Source organism: Caloenas nicobarica, chromosome 2 (assembly GCF_036013445.1).
Source record: "Caloenas nicobarica isolate bCalNic1 chromosome 2, bCalNic1.hap1, whole genome shotgun sequence".
Lineage (NCBI taxonomy): Eukaryota > Metazoa > Chordata > Aves > Columbiformes > Columbidae > Caloenas > Caloenas nicobarica.
Window position 1 is genome coordinate 70,770,466 of NC_088246.1, and position 16,580 is coordinate 70,787,045.

General features: G+C 39.3%; 1 long non-coding RNA gene across 3 annotated transcripts in view; it reads left to right on the plus strand.

Annotated features, from left to right (window-relative positions):
- Positions 1-16,580, plus strand: part of LOC135986168 (uncharacterized) — a 105,370-nt gene that overhangs the window by 13,796 nt on the left and 74,994 nt on the right. For 2 of the 3 annotated variants that reach the window (XR_010605853.1, XR_010605855.1), the window contains exons 2-4: positions 13,553-13,627; positions 13,746-13,944; positions 15,075-15,150. This is a non-coding gene — a long non-coding RNA (uncharacterized LOC135986168). The remainder of the gene's footprint in view (positions 1-13,552; positions 13,628-13,745; positions 13,945-15,074; positions 15,151-16,580) is intronic. The other variant, XR_010605854.1, reaches the window with a different exon arrangement.

A 16,580-nucleotide genomic window follows, 5' to 3' on the forward strand; every position in this document is an offset into this window, starting at 1 on the left:
TTCCTGCCCATCTCCTTAGCAATGTGCTAACATTCAAATGAGAATTATCTATAGCTTATCTGAGGGTTGCCGTCTTTCCCACTCTAAGTATTGCTTAATTTATTCTCTCTTCCTCCCTATTGCTATGTGGCAGCCTCTGCATTATAATGTTAAAAAACTTGTCTATGATGTTTTGAAGGGCTGACCGGTGTGACTATGGACTAAAACAGATGGCTGAACTTGCTTTGTGGAAGGTGCCAAGTACATCTTGCAACTCCACAATCAGTGGACTTCTAAATGAGCACAATTTTGGAAGAATGTCAGCCCCAGGTTGGTGAGAGGTTAGTGGTATCAAACCCTAGTAGGTAAGGTTGTGTCTCAGGGTAACAGATCAAAGAGAATAGGAATACAATATACTCTCCATGTTTTAGCTGTCACTACCTGCTACAGTTAAAGGTGACTGCTCAGGTAGCTTCAAGAAAGCAGCCTCAAAGTGAGCACACTCAGGAACTGGTGGTAAAGAAAAGAGAATACCTGGGACATTGCCTCTCTCCATTCTAAAGGCACAGGGTAAAGTGCTTTCCTCTCCCAAGTGTGTTATCAATAGGACCTTTGATTCCTGTGGGTTTAGCAGATAGGTACCAGAGGATCAATTAGTGTGGGACTTGTGGGACAGTTCAGAGCAGGGACACACTGTGCCAGACATTGTGCAAAGGTGGTATAGGAGACTTTTTAGCTGATGATCTTACACTCTAAACTGAAAATGAAAAGAAAGGATGAGAAGGTAGTAGTACAATTTATTTTAGGCCAAGATGTGGCTGCAGACAACATGAATTTTTTACAATACAGAGGGGATTTTGCAATTAATCTTTCAGGTTGAATTATCCTAGGACAATTGTAAGAAGGAAGATGAGAGAGTGATGAGAGAGAACATTATTAGGAGTGAGCAGAAAGTCTAGTGGAGAACATGACTTTCAGAATTCCCTACTGCAACATCTCCTGAGGGTGTTTCTGCCAATTGAGAAGGAGCTTGTACAGCTAAGTGTAAGAGAGAATAGGATAAGAAAAAAGAACATGACCATGATCCAGAAGTATAAATACATTCATAAAATTAAACAAAAGGAAAGACTCAGTCCTATAAACAATTAGAGGAACAAGAAGGAAAATAATTAAAAACATACTTCCTGTTTCAGATAAAATTAACAGAGGCATAAGGAGTTAGCAAGGTTGTTATAGTGGTTTTCTATTAGTTTCACCCAGAGGTAAAGGCTGCAATATGATTGCATCTCTGATTACACACTTGAAAATCCACAGCGGCAGAGTGAAAACCAGACACAGGCAAAATAAACGCTCCAATAAACTAGGAAAAGATCTGAAAAATAATTTCATGTAGGGATTGGAAGAGCATCTAAAGAGATCCCAACTTTTTCTTTGTATGAGACACCCTTCCCAAATCCATGAATAAGCATGATTTAAAGGCAGGTATGGCAGCGTTTCAAAATCTTGACCAATATATTTAGAGAGTAACCTTCACAGGGAGTTTACCAACTTGAAATTTAGGCATTACAAGAACATGTGAAAGTTTGGCTGCTACAACTTTCTTCAAGTCTCGCTGTGAATAGTGACCTTTAGACTCACATGTTCCATATCATGCATTTTTCTCTGCTTTGTTGGAGTCACAGGAAGAGAGCAAAGTGTCTACCAACGGAAAACAGAAAATGCAGCCTTACCCTTAGCACTATAGATTTAATAAAAGAAAATGTCCCACAAGCTCTGAGCACTTTCAAGGGTGAATAACTTTACCCATGTGAATATTCTCTTTTGTAAAGTTCAGAGGGTCTGTTTTTGCAAGAATACACAAGGGAATTATGCTTCCCCCCACCCCTTTTCTCCCCGTCGTTACTAGCCTTTTAATATAGAGTTTATTCTAAGTCATTTTTAAGTCAATTTTCCCATTAGCCTGAGGTACTTCAATTGTTTGTGGAGACATGGATTCCATCCATTTGTTTAATCTTGGCTACTAATGTTTTGCTCTACCCTAAAACCATTGTAAAGCCAAAAAGTTCTAAAAGCCTGTTGTAAACTGGACACTAATTTTAATATCAATAGAAAAAAAAAGAAAAAAGACCTGAAATGAGTGTGATTTTGAAAATTTTAAAATTACATCTGGATGTACGTTAACCTGCCACGATGGGATTCATGTCTCTTTCTTTTACAAGATTTTATCATCTCTTACAGATTTGTTTTGAAAAAAGAACAGGGAGTCAAGTTCATGGAGATACTTCAGCACTTGTGGTGTTTCACTGGATGTGTGAGCTGCAGTGCAGAATTCTGAGGTGTGTAGGTTTACATGGCAATGAAAGAACTGAGCTGAGCTGAAAATAATTCCTTGGATCTTTCAGCCTTGTGAAGCAGAAGGACTAGAAATATGATGTCCTGCTGAACTCTGTTACAAAGAGGCTGTGACACTAACAATCAGGAAGAAGAGCTTTAAACAAAATGCTAAAATAGTGAAACACAGCATGAAGTGGAGTTACCTGACCTGGCTCTGAGTGGCTGCTATGTTCCCTCAGAGTTCAGGCAGAGAAGAGCAATATGGGAATATTCCTAATGTGCATTGGCCCAAGTGGAGCTGGGAGTTTAGAAGGCTGTTCTGTGGCTACTTTCACCTCTAAATTGGTTATCTCTCTCTGCCATACCATTGCGTTGCGTGTACACAAATCCTAAGGAGAGTAGTTTTTCTATACTGCAATTTCTGTTGGGGGAAATAGTAAGAACGCGTGCAATCAGGTTGATTTTACTTCCAGTGTTTGCAAAATTAATATTAATGTTGAAATTTAACTGCAAAGTTGAGTTAAGAAAACCTAAAATAGTGAGGACAAATCTTGTTTCAGCAAGAAAATGATTATTTTCTCATTCTAGTGAAAACACACACACTGAAGTTTCTAGAAGTCAATAGTCACAGATACAAAGTTATCCCCCTTGCAAGGTTCAGAAGTTTCAGGATTGCTTTGTGTATTTAACAGTATTTTGAGTTAGGTCAGGTTTTTGCTTTTTTGTGGTTTGTGCACTGAAGAAATGACCCTTGAGTGGCTTCACACCAGTGGGCTATTTGTGCCACAAAGCAGTATTGTAGCTATCCATGGATGCATCAAAGGAGATGGATTTGCTATTGTCTGTGTGTTAGGGATTCCTTCCTCCTTCTTTTTTTTTTTTTAAGCTCTCTCTTCCTCCCTGCCATCAGTCTATAATCTATTTTTTTATTCAATTATTGTGACCTGGTTTTAATTCATTTCTTTCTAGAGGATGCATTCATGTATCCAGGGTTTGTCACTAGAGGCTGTTGTTAAACATAATATTAAAGCCTTTAACACAAAAGATTCTGCGTGTCTTCAAAACTGCAAGATGTTTGACATACAAGGATGAGGGAAATCATAGCACATGTTTTAGAGAGGAGTAGGTGTGACGAAGACTGCCCATGGGACAACCGGTTTGGGAAGTGATGTTGGACTATTTTGCCACTTCTAAGTATCTCATTTGAGTTCTATTTCACTAGCAGTTCTATCAACTGTTAGAGCTGAGGAAAGTCAGGAAAAAGTTTTTGAAACAAAGACAGCATCACAGGAAAAATGGTTCAAATCTTTTAAGAGGATTCTTAAGCAAGAGAATTTCTATTGGTGGAAGCTTGTGAATGCACAGAGCCATCTTTATGGAATTTGCTGCTGAATAGCAGCTACAATAATTGAGCTAAATCATGTTTTGTTAATATCGGTATTACTAGGATAGAGTACTACATCCAAAGACAGAAAATGTTTACTAAGAACTGATTATTCTCCTTTTTACAAGAAAAATACATTTCCTTTATAATAAGATACAAATCCTGATTTCCATGGTTTATTCCATGTTTTATTTTATTACATTTTACAAAATCATCCAGATTTCCTTATAGATTAAGATTCCATGCATCATTGTCTGCATAATCTGATTCTACTGAGCTGGCTTTGACTCTGTGTCAAAATTTTCAAACAAAATATTACATGTCAAAGAGCTTTCAAAAGTCAGCAGACTAAGATTTTTTGTGTTCTCTTCATGTGTGGAAAATGTATTTGATAAAATAAAATAGAGCTGCTTTTTGAAACTTAATTTCTTTTTAGTCCAAGCAAAAGTTTCACTCTCTGTTACAGCTTCATAAAATTGTCATAAAATATCCATGATGACAAATGACTTCCTATCCATAACGGACTTGTGATTTCTCTCTCTGAACTTGTCTTTTTGCAGCTTCTAAATGAACTACCAAGCTTGTTGCAAAGTAAACTGGGAGCTCAATGTCAATTCAAAAGACTCCCGTTAGGTGCACCTTTTTGTAAGTGACATTAGTCTTTAAAATGCAATCCAGCTAGCACTACAATTTTTTAAATAACTTCCCCTCTGTAGGGGTTAATTAGCTAATTATATATTAATATTAACAGGATGATCAAGTTTTATGTAGCTTTCTAGCTTCCTGAAGATATATTTGATTGACATAATTGGGCTTTTAGTTATAGAACAGCATCTGATTCCCATCTCAATTATGTCAGTGTAAATCCAGAGAAATGTATGTTTTTCAGTTTAGACTCTGGCCTATGAAAATGGCCCATAATCTAGAGGCCCTGTAATGTTTTATTTTAGTCCAGACCATGTAAGAGCTTTTACTATTAATACTAGTATTATTGTGTGAAGGACACTTATTATTGTTATGAAGTAAAAGACAAACAAGAAAAGGAATAGAGAAAAAATGTCATTGACTCTTTAGAAGTTTAAAATACTGTACAAGTTATTATACAGGATTAGTATGGGAAGGAAGGCACAGGGAAAACACAACTATATGTTTCTTTTTCAAAGTTGTTTTATCAGTATATGTACACCGAAGCAATGTTTTAATGTAATTTTACCTTGATTTTCCCTTGTTGAAACCTATAATTTTTACAATGAGAGATCACTCTGGCAAGAATGCGTATTTAGCATTAAGCAAAAAATTGACACATAATAAAATGCAATAGCATGATCAGCAGGTTTGTTCTGGTGGCTTGCTTCCTACATCAGTCCTTAGAGAATACCTTTAGAAGAGTTAGTTCTATGTCTGGATGCTGTTGCATTGTAATTCAGTTTAACATGCCAGTTCAAATGCCCTTTAACAACACTTTAACAAGCACTGCATTTATAATATAGTTTGCTCTCTTTGAGGTTTTCCCTACATACACTAATTTTATACATTGGCTGAAAGCTGCATTCATTTCAGAAACTAAAAAATATCTGCAATCCTCAGTTTATTTTTGGAAAAGTACTTGTTTGATGTCTTCTTTCCAGAGGCAGGCAAAGTTTATGCAAATGACAATCTGAATGCTGATTGTGAGTTAATAACAGGGGGGTGGTCTCGATGTAGAACAAAATAACTGGAGGGCATTAGTAATATAACAATCAACAAAAAAGAAAATGCCAGTTATTACTGTGTTTTTGCCTGAAGAACCTAAGTACCATTAATATTTTATAGATACAATTATTCTTTATTCTGCCCATCATAATTGGAAAACACAAACAATTCTCAGCAATCCAGCAATTATAGATTTAAACCAATAAGCTGGTTTTTGCTTTGGGTTCTAGAAAATACTTCCCACCTGACCTGTAATCATCTTCAGACACTATACATCTGTCTCAGGCAGTCTGAGTCACCAAAAAAATTAAGCAAAAGCAAAGTGTTATGTACAGGCCTTTACCAAAGTGCCTGCTGGGCAGCTTTTTTTAAGTCTGGCTTTGTGCTTCAGAGGAAGACATGTACGTGTTTTCCTCACAATTGTGAAATTGTATTAATGACCTAATTCTGAAGTTCTCATTAGGTGTCAATGACTAACATAGAGTTTTGCCTAAAGACTGAACAAGATCTTTGTTACTTAGTCAAACGTCAAATGTTAGATGTTAAAATGCAGTTAGCTGAACTGCCAGAATAAACAGAAAAAATTACCTACGCTGGAAAACTTATTTTAAAGTCTTCAAATGTTTTTGTTCTCTTTCCTTAAAATCAGCACAAAGTAAAGTTTCTGCAAATACCCACTTTCTTCAACAACATAACCAAGACAATAATTAATTAAAGGTAATTAGGCTAGCATGAAGCATAGTAGAGACACATGTTCACCAATTAGAAAATGAACTTTAAGTCAGGTATTGGGTATCTGCTTGCTTGCAGGAACAGGAAGATATCATAAATACATAACTAATAATCTTTGTAGCATCACAAACTATCACCACGTTACTGTGATCAAGCACCACATGATTGTATGTCTTCTTGAAGGATATTAAGAATACGTTTTTCTAAACCAAACAACATAAGACAATATCGCTCCTCATTCCAGAGAGGATAATGGCATTAAAGTGGACTGCTTTATAGAGATGTTATTACACAACGGTTGTTTATGTTTGTTTCCATAAAGAAAAAAGGCTGAAAAAACTCTGGGAACAAAGGTGTATCACACTGTGCAAGAACTGCTTCATTATTTCTCAGTGCTGGTTTGCACACTCCATTTGGTCTGATCATTTTCTGGCCTTATCAACAAAGGAGCAGAATGACAAAACATTTCCACATTGGCTGAGATTAATGGAGATGAAACCCAAATCTTTGCTTTCTGGGTTAAATTTGAGATTGTACGTAACAGTTGCAAGTTATTTGTAGATGGTTAGGGGGCTGTTCTGCAGAGGTGCAGGTTATGTGGTAGTAGAGCAGCGCAGGTTTCTCAACCACTATTATGCTCTGGTGTCACAAGTTCTCAGAATGCCTACAGTTCTTATACTTCCAGGTGTTGAGCAGTGTAGATCCTGCTAGCTGACTGATCTCGTAGTCATGGCATTATTTATCTTTAAAATCTATTTATTAGATTTTTAATGAAATGAAATGGAATGGAACCAAATTGAACAACCTCAGCTTTTTGTGAAGAGCCTGCATAATCAGGCAAATAAAACATCATATTCCTATTACTGAAGCCTGCCCAGACCCAAACATTCTCATCATGGGTACATGAAACCTGCCCAAAAGCATCAGTCAGATCCATTTCTGAGTCACATTTCCTTGAGGTTTCCAAATTAACAGTGAAATGTATTAATAGTTATCTGATGTCAAAAATAGCTTTAACAACCTACAACAAAATAATGCAGGAAAATAATTCCTCACAGTTATAGTAAAGTCAAGCAGAACTGGAGACAGCTTTGCATTGGAGCCTACATCTTCTGAGTTCCAACCTTTTCTTAATCTTAGCTATCCCCTCCCCACTCTCCCATTCAAGAAGGTAAATAGCTTTTGTGGTTCATGAGAGAAGCAGCCGTCATCCTCCCAGCACTCTGAGACAGAGATTTCCCTTGGAGTCTGTGCAAGAATTAATAAGACAATGAAAGACATGTTCATATTTAGTTGTTGTATATCCAAGCAAGGGCCTGGGTATCGGTACCTGAGCTAGCTAATTGAGAAATAGCTCGGATGTCAATAACAGCAAATTGCACTTTATGAAGATACCCTAGTTGTTAGGAGAAACAGTATCTTCATAGGGAGTTCAGGAGTTCAGTTACATGTGGATACTCCAGAAGTAAATCGTAAGTAAGTATGCCCAAGGATACATTCTAGGAAGGTGGCCTTCCAGCCACCAGTGAGCCTTGGTCCTTGAAACCAGGTTGCAGATAAACTGCAATAGTAGCCTCCACATACATACACTGCAGGGTATCAGGTCTCAGCACCCACCATTTGGCTGTTTAGATCTGCTCCTAATGCACCTCACCATTTGCTGATGTACTAGCTAGTGTGTAGGGTACTAGCCACTTAATATTAGCTTCAGGAAGAAAAGGGCTTGTGGAAAAGCAGTGGAACAGAAAATCTGCAGTCATGCATAGTGTTGTAAGGTGGGTGATAATGGCTTCCCAGTATTACATTGCTGGTGGAACTGTATCAAAAAACCATGAACTGACTGAAGTGAATGCAAAAACTGGACTGCATTTTTTCTCAGTTTGTTCCATTTGTTCGTAGCTGCTGGTTTTTTGAATTATGACATGGATTATTTTGTCCGGATGCACATTGTTCTGTTATTTTCTGTGATCAAGCAGTTCATAGAACCCTTTCGTTATGGTCATAGATTCTGTTCCGAAGTTATTTTAGGGTAATATCACAATAATCTTACCATATGAGCTCCCTCTAATGCTGTGCTTGCTTGTATCCTAAATGTCCATGTATGATAGCCTATACTGCTGGCTGTAATAAGTCTCTTGTTGTGAGATACTGCCCTTGTTTTTTCCCACCATCAGCTTTACTCCCTTTTCCACACACCCAGCATAAACCACTGTTTTTATTTATTATATTTAAGTATGTCTCAGTAGAATTATCTCTTTTTTTCCCCAAGACTAAACTCTGCAGCAATAAAATTTCCAGAATCTTGTGGATCGTATCTTCAGTGTAATTTGTTTGCCATGTAACCTAAATAATGTTCCTGATGTGCTTTCAGCAATCTGAGCATGAATTTTTATGTTCACTTTAGGGGAGCCTAAGAGCATAGCCCCAAGGTTTCAAGAAAATTTGGATTTGGGTTTTATGTGACTGTTTTTTCTTTCATTTGAGGTACTCCTAATTTCACAGAGAAGAGAATCAGGTCTTGAAGCTAGGGACTGCTTTGAAATATGATGGCTTTATGTTGCATAAAACATAGGAGACATATAGTAAATACTGCACCAAAGTCCTGAAGTACCAGGATAGAACTGCAATGCAGAATAATTCCATGTGGTTTTTATTTTACCTCTAGTTTTTGTTTGTGATAAAACAATAGTTTCATTTTCAGTAAATATGATCTAAAAAAATCTCTATCTTGACCAAAATGTGTATTGCTTTTCTTAATTGCATTGACAATATCTGTGAGCCTGTCTCCTTTGCATAAGCAGATTATGTATCACAAAATCACAGAATGTTAGGGATTGGAAAGGACCTCAAAAGATGATCTAGTCCAATCACCCTGCCAGAGCAGGAACACCTAGGTGAGGTTACACAGGAAGGTGTCCAGGCAGGTTTTGAATGTCTCCAGAGAAGGAGACTCCACAAGCCCCCTGGGCAGCCTGTTCCAGGGTTCTGTTACCCTCACTGAGAAGAAGTTTCTTCTCATATTTAAGTGGAACCTCCTGTGTTCCAGTTTGTACCCATTGCCCCTTGTCTTATCATTGGTTGTCACTGAGAAGAGCCTGGCTCCATCCTCGTGACACTCACCCTTTATATATTTATAAACATGAATGAGGTCACCCCTCAGTCTCCTCCAAGCTAAAGAGCCTCAGCTCCCTCAGCCTTTCCTCATAAGGGAGATGCTCCACTCCCTTAATCATCTTTGTTGCCCTGCGCTGGACTCTCTCCAGCAGTTCCCTGTCCTTCCTGAACTGAGGGGCCCAGAACTGGACACAATATTCCAGATGAGGTCTCACCAGGGCAGAGCAGAGGGGGAGGAGAACCTCTCTCGACCTACTAACCACCCCACTTCTAATACACCCCAGGATGCCATTGGCCTTCTTGGCCACAAGGGCACAGTGCTGGCTCATGGTCATCCTGCTGTCCACCAGGACCCCCAGGTCCCTTTCCCCTACACTGCTCTCTAACAGGTCATTCCTCAACTTATACTGGAACCTGGGGTTGTTCCTGCCCAGATGCAAGACTCTACACTTGCCCTTGTTATATTTCATTAAATAGTGGGCTTAGCTTTCATTTATGTAGATGCCAATGTTAAGGGTCTTAGTATAGTTTAAGCAATTATATAAAGATTAGAGTATTCAAATTTTGGTCTGTGCAGGTGTAGTGACTATTAGACACATAAATTAGCTGTACTAATTTGTTGATGTCATCACTGTGACTTATTAAATGAAAGCCTTACATGTCATCTGCTAAAGAATTTGGCTTGTTTCATTCTTAAAAGAAAAGAGCATCAGAGAAATATCTGCACTTAATTTTCACTGGTCTTTTATGGAACTGCTGCTTTGATTCTTATATCACTGTTTCTCTGAATCAGTGTTTTTCTTAGTCTAGCACATGAACTTTCTAGTGCTGATAAGAAAACACTGGGACTGCAGCAGTTATTTCACAGTCAAGTGTTTATTTCTCACTGGCAAGATGTCTGGGGGAAATGGCATCTCGTATTGAAAGGAGCATCTAGTCTGAATTATTTGATACAGCTATTACAGCACAGAAATATGTCTTTCAGAAACTTCTATGTTTCTCAATAATATGTGATGGTCTTTAAGAATAATATGCTTGCATCTTGTGGATGGACCAGTTTCCATTTATAAGGTTGCCACTTTTGGCAGCTTTTGGCTGCTCTACTCACATTTCTGTCAGAGCTTGAAGCTATCACAGAATCATAGCATGGTTTGGGTTGGAAGGGACCTTAGAGATCATGTAGTTCCAACCCCCCTGCCATGAGCAGGGATACCTTCCACTAGACTAGGTTGCTCGAAGCCAAATCCAGCCTGGCCTTGAACGCTTCCAGGGTGGGGGCAACCACAAGTTCTCTGCCAACCTGTTCCAGTGCTTCACTACACTCATAGTGAATAATTTCTTACTTATATCTAATCTAAATATAACATCTTTCAGTTTAAAGCCATTACCCCATGTCCTTTCACTACATGCCCTTGTCAGAAGTCCCCCTCTAGCTTTCTTCTCTTCTCCAGGCTGAACAACCCCAACTCTCTCAGCCTGTCCTCATAGGAGAGGTGCTTCAGCCCTCTGGTCATCTTCATGGCCCTCTTCTGGACTCCCTCCAACAGATCCATGTCCTTATGTTGGGGGCCCCCAAGTTGGACGCAATACCCCAGGTGGGGTCTCACCAGAACAGAGTAGAGGGGCAAAATCACCTCCTTCGACCTGCTGGTCACACTCCTTTTGATGCAGCCCAGAAGATGTCTGGCTTTCTGGGCTGCAAGCACAAAAGTCCAGGTAGATTATATCAGTTGCTCTACTCTTATGCACCAACGCTGTAAACCCATCATAGAAGGCCACCAAATTTGTCAGGCAGTTTGTCCTCAGTGAAACTATGTTGCCTGTCACCTATCACCTCCTTATTTTCCATGTGCCTTAGCATAGTTTCCAACAGAATCTGCTCCATGATCATGCCAGGCACAGAGTTGAGACTGCCTGGCCTGTAGTTCCTTGGGTTTTCCTTTTTCCCTTTTTAAACATGGGGGTTGTTTCTGCTTTTCCAGGCAGTAGGAACTTCACAGGACTGCCACAACTTCTCAAATATGATGGATAGTGCCTTAGCAGCTTTATCTGCCAGTTCCCTCAGGACCTACAGATGCATCTCATCAGGTCCAATGGACTTGTGCATCTTCAGGCTCCTTAGATGGTCTCAAACCTGATCTTCTTCTACAGTGGAAGGTTCTTCATTCTCCCATTCTCCCATTCTTTGCCTTCTGCAACATGGGCATGTGCCTGGAGCACTTGCAGGTGAAGACCAAGGTGAAAAAGTCATTGAATACCTCAGCCTTCTCCATATCCCAGGTAACCAGGTCTCCAGTTTCCTTCCAGAGAGGGCCAACATTTTCCCTAGTCTTCCTTTTATCAGTGGCATATCCATAGAAGCTTTTCTTGTTGCCCTTGATGTCCCTGGCCAGATCTAATTCTATCAGGCTATCAGGCTTTCCTAACCTGACCCCTGGCTGCTCAGACAATTTCTCTGTATTCTTCCCAGGCTACCTGTCCTTGCTTCCATCCTCTGTAGGCTTCCTTTTTGTGTTTGCATTTGTCTAAGAGCTCCTTGTTCATCCATGCAGGCCTCCTGGCATTTTTGCTTGACTTCCTCGTTGTTGGGATGTGTCGCTGCTGAGCTTGGAGGAAGTGATCCTTGAATATTAGCCAGCTTTCTTGGGCCCCTCTTCCCTCTGGCGCTTTATCTCATGGTACTGTACCAAGCAGATCCCTGAAGAGGCCAAAGCCTGTTCTCCTGAAGTCCAGGGTAGCAAACATGCTTGCTCTGTTCTCTCATACCTCCTCTTCCCAGTGTCCTGTATCTGTCCCGCGAATGGAGTCTGCCCCTGGCATCTTCCCCACCCTCCCTGCTCAAAGCAGGGGTCACCGAGCTTCCTCAGCCACCACCAGCCCTTAGTCATTCTCTATGCTTTCCCCTACCTATCACCGTTTACAAGCCAGTTTCCCCACCTTTCTTCTTTGACCCTTCTAACCATGAAGCAAAACATCCAGTAAGCTTTTGAAATTAACTTTTTATGTCTGACTTAAAGTTTGGTCTCATGTAATGAGTAATCTCAGGCATCTTCCTATCCTCAACACAGTATGTGTGTGTTTATGTTGTGGCAGAAACATGCTCCTTCAGTAACTTCCAGGTGTTAGATGTCATACATGAAGTTGTTCGGCACTTGGCACTTATGTGTGTATCCTGTATGTCAAAAGATTTAATGGGCAGTTAGCAGCCTCCTTTTCCTGTCGGTGATAATCTTCTGTTAAACAATGAAAAGCTTGTTACAGTGAAAGCATCTTCTAGGAATTTGTATTTATCTGGTGACTGGTATTTAACCAAAACAGTCACATCTGTTATTGTTCATTGGGATGCTAAGTGTCTCCCTAAAGAAACATATTTAAGATTAAATATAGTGACCTAATGCAACTCCTGCAGTATTTGTTTTTCAGCATGTGTATAAATATGTAAGGTCCTGAAAGCACATTGCCAATTTACTGATGAAGCCAATGATTCAAATGTGTTCTTCTGTACTGACAGTAAACATGGAAACTGAAATAATTTAGGAGTTGGAAATCTTATGTATGGCACTGTCATAATAACGATAAGAGTATTCTGGTGTGAGTGGAAATCACCTATGGAGACAAAGATAGTACAAGCCTTTCCTGACAAGGCATAAATACAAAATCACTGTCTCAGAGAGGCTGAAGGGCCTTGTATGCTGACGCAGTTCACCAGCATTGCCAGCTTCTAACACATAGTCACATAGTGGAGACTGTCACAACACTGGATAGCATTTTGCAAAAAAATCTTTTCAATACTTACAAAAAAACCAAGTCTGTGGAAACAGTTCCAAGTGCTTGCTTGAAGCACATGAGAAAATTTATCTGTTTAAAGTTGTGATTTTTGTAGCTTTGACTTGTAACTTTTGGCAGTGTGGAGAAGGCACCAAATTAAACCCCTGTCTTACCAGATGAGCCATATTGATGCAAAACCTCTGCTTGTCATTGATGGGCAAGTATAGCCTTTGTATTCCAGCAGCAGTGTGTTTCCAGTTTTTCCCCATGTACAAATGTACAAATATACAAATGCCCTTTGCTCCTTTTGAAGGATTTTGTATAGCCTCCCAAGGAATATCCTTTGGGCAAACCTGTTAAATTTAAAAACAGTTACCCTGTAGTAACACAAATCAACAGAAAAATTGCAACAATTGCATTAAGAGGAAAATAATGGTTTAATAGATAATTTTTTAAAGCGTTTAATATGAATCTTTATTCTGTAAATCAGTCCATAATATTTGTGTTTTTACCTAGTGAATCAACCCTCCCTTTCTTTCCCCTTCCCAGGTAATTGCAGGAAAATAGCCATCTCTATGAAACAGGCCAAGTGCACATCCCTGTAGTCAGTCCAGTTTCCGAAGGGTAAGACCTGTTTCATCCTACTGAATTGAGCAAATGTATTTCTGCTGAAGTACTGGCAAATGTTCTTTCCTCTCAACTAGCAGAATGAAATAACTCTTTCTGATGTCTATAATTCCAGCTGCTCTCATTGCCAATCCGTTTAGAAAAGGAATCCTGCATCTGTGAATGTGGATTAAATTCTTTTGTCTGTGCTATGACTTTGAGGAGGACTTGTGCTTCCAAATCATCTAAGTGCTGTTACGAATGCCACACTACTCACACAGCCCTGATGGAGAGGACCTGTGTTCCCGAACAGCCTTATTTGCTATTCTGGGTTTGTGAGTAAGAAACACAGTGATTCACAGCAGCTGCTACAGAGTGAATATGGATTATTGACAGAATCATTACTATATCAGATATTTGAAAGGTCTTTTTTAAAAAAATATGTGAAGAATTATGGGAATTATTATAATTAATTTACTATAGAGTATGTTTCAGCACTGGTTTGACAAAAGGTATTAGGCATACTTGTATACGTGGGCTTCTGGCCCCAGCTTCCTCATGGAATAACTCATACCAGCTTATTTCCGTGTCTTGATTTTCTGCTCTTTGTGGATCATTTATATAATAACGTGGTGTTTGACATGTAGAGCAGTTTTTCCTGTCCTGTTAAACTGAGGTTAACAGTACTGCCATTTAAGCTGTAAATTGTAGTCCCTTCTGTAGCATTTTTATGTATCCAGAACAGATGGGAGCTAGCTTTCAAAACTCTTACAAAGTGTTTGTTTACATTATATTGCCATCCCTTTATCTCAGTAATTGTAGCACTTCCAGAATTTCATTTTTGTGCTTCAGACTGTTCCCACCCCTCCTGTCTCTGTTTCTGAGAGACTGTCATGCTGAGATGGATAGTCTGAAAGTCTGTACTAAAAATACGGGAAGAGATACTGTACCATTTTGGAAGAGTATTCAAGGATCTCCATAGTGTTCTCCAGTGACTAGGAACTTGAGGTTGTGTAACATGCATAGATACATGCACTTGGTATGACCCATTGCTATGAGACTAGGATCATGTTATTCTTTACTGTTCCTTCATGACTTTCTTCCCCCGTTCTGTCAGGAGTGAGCTTTAATGTATCCATCCTGAGGACAGTGGCATTCTCTTCCTGCTCTACATTCACTCATTTATTCTCATGACCCAAATACGAACGGCTAGAAATAGTGAAGTAGAAAATTCTCATCCAATAAAAGATCTGAGGAAGTGCAATGACATTTCAAAAGTACCTTCTGGTCTAAATGTTATGAGAGTGTTTGCATTCCCTGTTTTCAACTTCCTGCTTGTGTTGATGGGTGGTTAATTGCAGGACCAAAGGCTGATGTCCTCCTGCATCAGTTTTGTTTTCCTGTGTGGAAATCCCTACCATCTTTGTTCATATGCTTGCTTTCCTGTCCTTGTACCCTGTTCTAGTCCCTGCCATAAGGAGACGGAGAGAAAGCTTACATCTCGCTATTCACAACATGGATATCAGAAAGAATGTCATAAGGTAAGATGAAGAAAGTGCTTGCAAAAAGTAGTCCATAACCAACAGCTTTTCCTAATCTAAAATATATTTGAAACCATTCTGAAGAGTAGAGGGAAAACTGGGAGAAAAGTGTCTCATCATTTTCCAACCTCTATGGCCACTGGATTTTTATAGGTCCCCAAAGCCAGGCAAGTCAACAATGCATAATGGGTTGCCTGCAGAAAATTCAACAAGCACTTAGTTGTTTTGCATTCTGGAAACAAAGCCATGAAAAACAAATTCCTTCCTAAAGTGTTCCAGCTCTCTTCATAAACATGTATTTCATCCAAATAAACCAAACTACCCTGAAATGCCTGCTGGCATATCATGCGTTGTGTTATAACATGATAAAATTACAAGCAGAGGAAAAAAAACCATGATGGTGTGAATGATAAAATGTGAGCCTGCTGAGTCTTCAGTAGAGGTGATCCTGCATAGTGGTGTGTCTGTCTCTCTGTTGAGCTCTTGCAGCCACCAGACAGTCCATGTTTGTGAGCGTCCATAATGTCATGTTGATAGAGACTCTCTGTGAGCTAGACCTCTCCCATCAGGGATGCTGAATCATGCCTCTCTGGCGAGGTGGGGTGTGGTGCAGATGGGGACATAGAACTGAAATGACAAGCAAAAATTATTATTTTGAACACACTGATGAAAAATTACGTCACTGGAAATGGTACTTGGTGCCACTGAATTAAGACTACTTTAAATTAGAACCAAACACAAGCTCTAGAAACGGTGTGAACATTTTGCAAGTGCTAATATAGAGTCCTCGTCAATTTCTTAGTCATTCTTCCATAAAAATGCCTCAAGGTAAAGGTATTCCCAAAGAATACATGTAATTCCTATAGAAGTAAAAAACAGAAGTGAAATATAGGATTTAGGTTCTAAGTACATTTCTGGTATGGACTTTGTGGCAAAGCTGCATAACTTTGCCTCTGAGTTTCTGTGGCAGCTCAGGAAATGTCAGTCTACAAATGTCAATTCCCTTTGCTGTCTTTGAACCTGTATTAAAGCACAAACCAGCACAAAAATGTGTCCTGAGCATTAAGTGAGTGTGTTACAGCTTCACCTTTACTGAAGCAGGCTGGGAATGCCAGGAGAAATTTTTATGCCTTGCAAAAATCCATCAGGGGAAGTTTGTTAGGCCTTGAAGATTAATTATTCAAATAAGAGTAGGCAAAATATGGAGTACATATTGCTACAGGTAAACCAGTTTTTTAAGTCCATATTTTAGGTAGGTTGATGACCAAGATGCACCATGGAAGCTATGAGGAGTGGGTCAGGAAGGCTACCTCCTTTAAGGATGGGAAATTTATAAATTAAAAGGCCATTTAGAGATAGGATTGGATCCTGAGGAATGGCTGCTTAGGAAGATAGTGGAGAGACAGAGAGTTTCACTTTTTGCAGGACAG